The sequence below is a fragment of the Papio anubis genome, unplaced genomic scaffold (genome assembly GCF_008728515.1).
Source record: "Papio anubis isolate 15944 unplaced genomic scaffold, Panubis1.0 scaffold1424, whole genome shotgun sequence".
NCBI lineage: Eukaryota > Metazoa > Chordata > Mammalia > Primates > Cercopithecidae > Papio > Papio anubis.
The window spans coordinates 9,498-17,081 of NW_022161386.1; the positions used below are offsets into that span (position 1 = coordinate 9,498).

The 7,584-nt window shown below is 54.2% G+C and overlaps 1 protein-coding gene across 1 annotated transcript in view; it reads right to left on the bottom strand.

The window, feature by feature from the left end:
- LOC101019621 (probable palmitoyltransferase ZDHHC11) overlaps positions 1 to 4,033 on the bottom strand; it is a 9,785-nt gene extending 5,752 nt beyond the window's left edge. The window contains 1 exon segment of the mRNA XM_031661386.1: positions 2,720 to 4,033. The gene's annotated coding sequence lies outside the window, so the exon portion shown is untranslated.
- Between the last annotated feature and the right edge of the window lie 3,551 nt (positions 4,034 to 7,584).

Consider the following 7,584-nt stretch of genomic DNA (forward strand, 5'->3'; position numbering starts at 1 on the left):
ATTATATCTAAATTAAATCCAAAACAAAACCAAATCTAAGTGACAGACGACAGAACCATGAACCTGCACCACGGGCCGCAGGCGCGGAGCGTTGGGGTCGCGCTGTTCCACGGAGCCACGCGTGGGGGCGTGGGAACTCCATGCTGGCCAGCACACAGCCATCTCCTCACAGGATCTCGGTGCAGCCCAGGACAGCGGAGCAGCCCAGCAGCAGGGGCCGCACCTGCCCCACGGAGGACAGCGAGCCGGGGACAGACCCCACGGAGGACAGCGAGCCGGGGAGAGATACCCCACAGAGGACAGCGAGTGAGTGGGACAGACCCCACGGAGGACAGCGAGCCGGGGGACAGACCTCACAGAGGACAGCGAGAGGAGGACACAGATCCCACGGAGGACAGCGAGCCAGGGAGAGATACCCCACAGAGGACAGCAAGCTGGGGGCACAGACCTCACAACAGCCAGGGAAGACTCCAGGACAGCTCCTTTCCCTCAGCCCACCCGCCTGATATTTCACTGCGGCCTGTGAGCAGCATCCACAAACCCACACACCACACACCACAAGCACCCACACCACACACTCAGGCTTGCACACCTGTACAACCCACACATCACACCATACACAACACACCACAACCCACACCACACACCACATCCCACACCACACAACCCACACCACACACCCCACACACACCACACACCCCACACCACATACCACACCACACACCCCACACCACACACCACACACCCCACACCACACCACACACAACCATTAACCACATAAATGCATGGAGCTACACACCACACAAACTTACACCAGAAGCCATATACCCACACCACAAACTACACTACACACTACACTACTCCACTCATGAAGACACACCACATACTACAGCAGACTACATATACTATAGACTATTACCATACACACCACACAACACAAACCACACAAAACACAATACACACCATACACACAACACACAACAGAGACCACACACAACACACACGACACACACACAACACACTACACACTACATACCACATACCATGCAATACACACCATATACATCATACAACAAATCACACACACGACATACAACACAAACCACACAACAGACCACGCACACACCACACATCATAGATTACACACCACACACACCACAAAACACACCAGAGACTCGCATACGCACACAATACACACCACAAACAGAGCACACACACCACACAAAACTCCACGCACCACACACCACACATGCACCACACACCACCCAAACCACACGCACACACCTTCCACAGTGCATATGTAACACAAGGAAAACACACACACCACACACAACCCACCACACACTGCACATAAATTCATATGACATGTAATAAACACTGGAACCACAAACGATCACACCACACCAATATGCAGCACAACCACAATAATCACAATATACCAACACAGAGCAAAACACGAATACATCACATTAATAACACCACATACAACTACTCTACTGCAATACATGGCTCACACCCCCACAAATACTCCATAATAATAACACACAATGCTCATACCCACACCACAATGCCACACACTCCACACACACCACACAATGCACACATACTCCCACACACACACCACACAATGCTCACACACTCCCACACACACCACACAATGCTCACACACTCCCACACACACCACAATGCTCACACACACTCCCACACACACCACACAATGCACACACACCACACACACCACACAATGCTCACACTCCCCACTTCGCTTTCGGTATTGCTTCGTTCAGTTACGTATTGCTAGCGAAAGGAACATCTGTGAGTCGTGACACTGAAGACTTGTGATGTTGGGTTCAGGAAGTGAGCACGACTGAGGATGGATGGGCCCCCCGTGTTATGACAACTGGACTGAAGCCCGGGGAACTGGCTGCCGTGCACCGGGACCGGCAGCGCAATCCTGTGTGGCGGACCCGAAGCCTCCTGTCTGCACCATCTGTGCCATGTGGTTTGGCCCCTCCATCCCCTTCCAGCCCCAACCACCCCCAGACCACAGGTGCCCATCCCACCCTATCAGGTCTTTAAGATGCCATGGCCTCCTGAGTCTTTCCTGTTCCCATCTGTGTATATGACACCAGGCCCCGAGAGTCTGTCCCGGCCCTGTCCCTACGTTTATGACTCCGTGGTCCCCCGAGTCTGTCCTGTTCCCCGTCCTGTCTTGATGACACCAGGCCCCGAGAGTCTGTCCCGGTCCCGTCCCTGTCTTTATGACACCGAGGTCCCCGAGTCTGTCCTGGCCCCTGTCCCAGCTTTATGACACCATGGTCCCCCAAGTCTGTCCTCTTCGTCCCTGTCCCTGTCTTTATAACACTGTGGTCCCTGAGTCGGCCCTCACCCTGTCCCTGCCCTTATGACAGTCTGGCCCCCCTGACATGTCCTCGCTCTCCTCCAGCCCCCCAAACGTGTCCTCGTCCCCCTCTGGGCCTGCTCAGCCACGCTTTTTCCACGGGGACCCTCTGGAAGCCACTCCACCCTGGTGAAACCTTCCATTCCTGTACTCCACACAGCGGAAACGGCCTTTTCTGAGGCCCCTCAGGAGACAAATCCTCATTGCCCGAGTCCCCGACAGTCTTGCTGTGTCGCCTTTACTGCTTGACTCCTTCAGAGTGCAGGGATTGCATCTGCCTTTTGGGAACACGGGAAAGTAAGCCCCCACTTTCCTTACCGCCAGAATCCACAGTTCCTTCTCACGCCAATCACATCACAGGTCCAGGCTGAAGAGCAAGAGAAAAGCAGCGTCGCTCTCGCTCACTCCAGACCAAAGTGAGAGGTGGGTGGGCCGCCCTGGTCGACACGGTAGCCACGGAACCCAGGGCGCCTCATAAAGCCATGGCAGTTGGGAGGTTGAGGGGACAAAGGGGCATGAGGAGGGGGGAAAGCATGAAATGGACTTGGGCGTTGGTGAAATAATGTATGCAGTGGTCTATTTCCAAGACAAGGTGCCTTGAACCGGTTTAGGTCAGCAAACTACAGAAAAACAGGATGTACTAGGCCCCTGCTTGGATTGCCGATGCCTGCTTGTCGGCCTCTCCTTCCCCACCTTAACACCTGCTTAGCTGCCCTCGCCTGAACCAAAGAAGTTTAGTCTAAAATGAAAGTTTATCAACCTGCAAAAGAGCTCGCTTTGTCTGTTATCAGTCTGCCCAGCTACTCAGCTCCAAAGTCAAATACCCGAAAGCCCCTGAGCTGACTAGGATTGCAATGCACTGTGGTCCGCAACAAAATGCAGCAAGACAACCCTAAAAAAAAAAAAAAAAAAAAAAAACACCTAAAACCCAACAACCAACAGGCAACGTCCAGGAAGACTGCGACCCCAGAGTACGCAGCCTAGGAGGAGCCCAGGGAGGGACCTCCGCAGCTGGTTCTGAGCAAAGACGTCAGCCACCGTGGCTCTGACTGAATTCGGCGCGTTTCTTCTCAGTCTCACAAGTGGAGGGAATTCTCTAGCAAGTTGTTTCATTGGCCGTCCTGTGAGCTCAGGAATTCGGTCACTGGCTTAACTCAGGGCACAGTTTAACCGTGACCCACGCCAAGGAAAGGTTTCTCCTGAGAAGGGCCAGCAAGTGTGTTGAAGGGCATCCTCCCTCCCGTCCCTGCAGCCCTCCTCCCTCAGCACTCAAGGCATTTCCAGTTCCTGTCAGCTGGGGGTCTCCACTGACTCCTATCTGAATGCCTCCGATGCGGGTCAGCTGCTGACGCTGCCTTTGGGGGTGAGGATGGGAAGGTGGACAGGGATGCACCCCTTTCTGTTAGCAGGAGCCCCTCCAGGACCCCCACCGTGAGGAAGTCGCCCACAGTCAGGGGCCCTCTTGCCGGCTGAAGCCTGCTGGGTCTCACTCTGGTCCCCGGAACCTGCAGTGGCCAGAGGTCTGCTGCCCATGGACATCCTGTCTGTCAGGGGCACACACGAGGTACGCAAGTACGAGGAACAGCTGGGCTGGGGCAGGTGCCCAGGACGACACGGGGAAGGGGCAGGAAAGCCTACCTGACAGTTCTCCAGCCCTCGGGGCCTCTGTGCACTGTCCATCCAGATCTGACCTCTCTGCTCAGGACAATAATTGCTCTGGAAGCTGAGTGGACGAGCTCACGGCAGACAGGCGGACAGGCCTGGAGGACAGACATTACCCTTAGCAGTGAGCGAAGGGAAGGCAGACGCCCAGGGTCCTTTGCTCCAGCAAAGCATCAGACAAGACCCAGCACCGCACAGACCAAGTAATGTCACACACAGACGCTGTGGAGGGATGTGGCCACAACCCAGGATGGGCCTGGCGCGGGCTCCTGTCCTCAACACACAAAGGCCAGACAGCTGGATGGAGGGTGCGAGAGGCCTGCAGACCCTGGTACCCGCCCAGCTCACTGTGGAGCAGGTTCCAGGCCACAGCCATCAGGGACCCAGAACGTCCAACTGGCAGGTGGAAAGGACGAGCTCCCAGCCCACGCCTGGACCGTGCACTAGACATGCCAAGAGCCTGTATGCAGGTCTGTGGTCACCTGAGCCCCACCAGCCAGGGCCTCCAGTCAAGTCCTGGGAAAGGTGCAGCCGGACAGGGGACCAGCTTCACCCTCCTCCGGGGTGGCTCTGGGCTTACCCTGACAATGTCTGGGGAAGGTCCCACAGAGTCTAAGCCACTTCTCAAACTCTGAACAAAGGCCGCCAGGTCTCAAAGGTGTGTAAGCAGATCCATCACCCGACGGCGCCAACTACAAACTCCACCTGGTATCCAGTAAATGATTCCCACACACCCAAGGGGGCAGGAAAACACAGCCCCAAACCAGGGGAGACTCAAAGCTGAGATCAGGGAATCAGCAGACAAAGTGTAAGAACGGTGACTACAGACATGCTCTGTAGAACTGGGTAATGGGCAGAGGCTAGAACAGTTTGGAGAGCTTAAAGACAGGAAGATGAGGGAAAGTTTGGAACTTCCCAAAGACTTGCTGAATGGCTGTGATTCAAATGCTGATAGTGACATGGACAGTGAGTTCCAGGCTGAGGTGGTCTCAGATGGAGGTGAGGAACTCAATGGGAATGGAGGCAAAGGTCACTCTTGCTATGCTTTAGCAGAGACTGACAGCATTGTGGCCCTGCTCTAGAAATCTGTGGAACTTTGAACTTGAGAGAGATGATTTAGGGCACCTGGTGGAAGAAATTTCTAAGCACTAAAGCGTTCAAGAGGTGACCTGGCTGCTTCTAAAAGCCTATGCTCACTTGCATCAACAAAAAAATGACCTGAAACTGGAACTGACATTTAAAAGGGAAGCAGAGTGTCAAAGCTTGGAAAATTTGCGGCCCAGCCATGTGGTAGAAAAGAAAAAAATCATTTTCTGGAGAGGAATTCAAGAAGGCTGCAGACATTGCATAAGTAAAGAGGAGTCAAATGTTAATAGCCAAGACAATGGAGAAAATATCTCAGAGACATTTCAAAGACCTCTGCACAGTCCCTGCTCAGGCAGGCCTGATGGTCTACGAGGGAAAAATGATTTCGTGGCCAGGCCCAGGGCTCCAATACTCTGTGAAGCATTGGGACATGGTGCCATGGTGCTCTGTGTCCCAGCTATGGCTAAAGGGACCAAGGTACAGCTTGGGCCAATGCTTCAAAGGGTGCAAGCCCCAAGCCTTGGTAGCTTCCACGTGGTGTTGGGTCTGTGGGAAGGCAGAAGGCAAGAGCTGAGGTTTGGGAACCTCCACCTAGATTTCAGAGGATGTATGGAAAAGCCAGGGTGTCCAGGCAGAAGTCTGCTGCAGGGGCGGGGCCTTCACGGAGAACCTCTGCTAGGGCAGTGCAGGGGGGAAATGTGAGGTTGGAGCCCTCACCCCACAGAGTCCCCACTGGGGCACTGTCCAGTGCAGCTGTGAGAAAAGGGCGACTGTCCCCCAGACCCCAGAATGGTACATCTGACAGCTTGCACCATGTCATCTGGAAAAGCTGCAAGTACTCAACACCAGCCCGGGAAAGCAGCCACAGGGGCTGTACCCTGCAGAGCCACAAGGACGGGGCTGCCCACGGCTGTGGGAGCCCATCCCTTGCATCAGTGTGGCCTGGACGTGAGACAAGGAATCAAAGAAGATTATTTGGGGGCCTCAAGATATAATGACTGCCCTGCTGGGTTTCAGATTTGCAGCCTGCAGCCCCTTTGTTTTGGCTGATTTCTCCCTCTTGGGATGGGTCTATTTACCCAATGCCTGTACCCGATTTGTATCTTGGAATTAACTAACTTGGTTTTGATTTTACAGGCACACAGGCAGAAGGAACTTGCCTTGTGTCAGATAAGACTTTAGACTCTGGACTTCTGAGTTAATGCTGGAATGAGTTAAGACTTTGGGGCACCGTTGGGAAGGCATGACTGTGTTTTGCAATGTCAGAAGCACAAGAGATTTGAGAAGAGTCAGGGGCAGAGTGATCTAGTTTGGCTCTGTATTCCCGCCCACATCTCATGTTGAATTGTAATTCCCAATGTTAGGGGCGGGTCCTGGTGGAAGGATCATGGCGATGGATTTACCCCTTGCTGTTCTCCGTTCTCACGATAGTGAGTGACTTCTCATGAGATCTGGTTGTTTAAAGCACTTCCCCCTTTGCGCTCTCTCCTGCTCTGCCATGTGAAGACACGCATGCTTCTCCTTCATCTTCCGCCATGATTGTAAGTTTCCTGATGCCTCCCAGCCAGGCCTCCCAGCCAGCCTGAGGAACTTAAAACCTCTTTTCTTCACCAATGACCAGTCTCAGGTGGTTCTTTACAACAGTGTGAGGACAGACTAACACACCACAGCACTTCAGCACCGAGCTGCTGAAAAGTAGTAATAAGGTCAAAATCTCAGAAGCGTTGAGAAAAACAGCTGCTGTGCAGAAAAGTGCTGTCACAGCAGCCCGGTGCCAGGGTCCCCTGGAAGGCAAGGCCAGTCACGGCTGGCGTCTGGGGTCCCCCCCCCCGTGCTAGGGATTGCTCACAGCTCCAACGACAGGAACAGAGCGGTTTATGCTAAAGCTCACCTTCCCTCTGGGGTCTGGATTTTGGTACCTGTCTGGCAAGGGGGTGCCCTGTGACCAGACCCCAGTGACCCTGGGCACCAAGCCTCTGATGAGCTTCCCTGGTGGGCATTTCACATGTGTTGTCATAGCTCACTCCTGGGAATTAAGCACGTCCCATGTGCCTCTGCTGGGAGCGGATCTGGGCCTCACGCTGGATTCCCTTGGACGTCACCCACGCTCTTGCCCCTCTGCTGCTGTTGGCGCCCATCCCCTATAATAAATCATGGCCATAAGTGCCTGAACAGAGCCAGTGGAGACAGGTGGAATGTCACCATGGGAACCAGTGGGACCCAGGGATCCAGGCTCCACAAATGCCGCTGGAGGTCAGAACAGCTGGGAGGCGCTGCACAGGCAGCCTCCCAGGTGAGGGCTCAGTCTCCAGGACTGCCCCACCGGCTGATGCCAACTGAAAGCCACACACAATCCACGCAAACCACAACTTCCCAACACGAGCCAGACAGACCACAACTTCCCAACACACAAGCCACGCAGACAACCTCCCAAC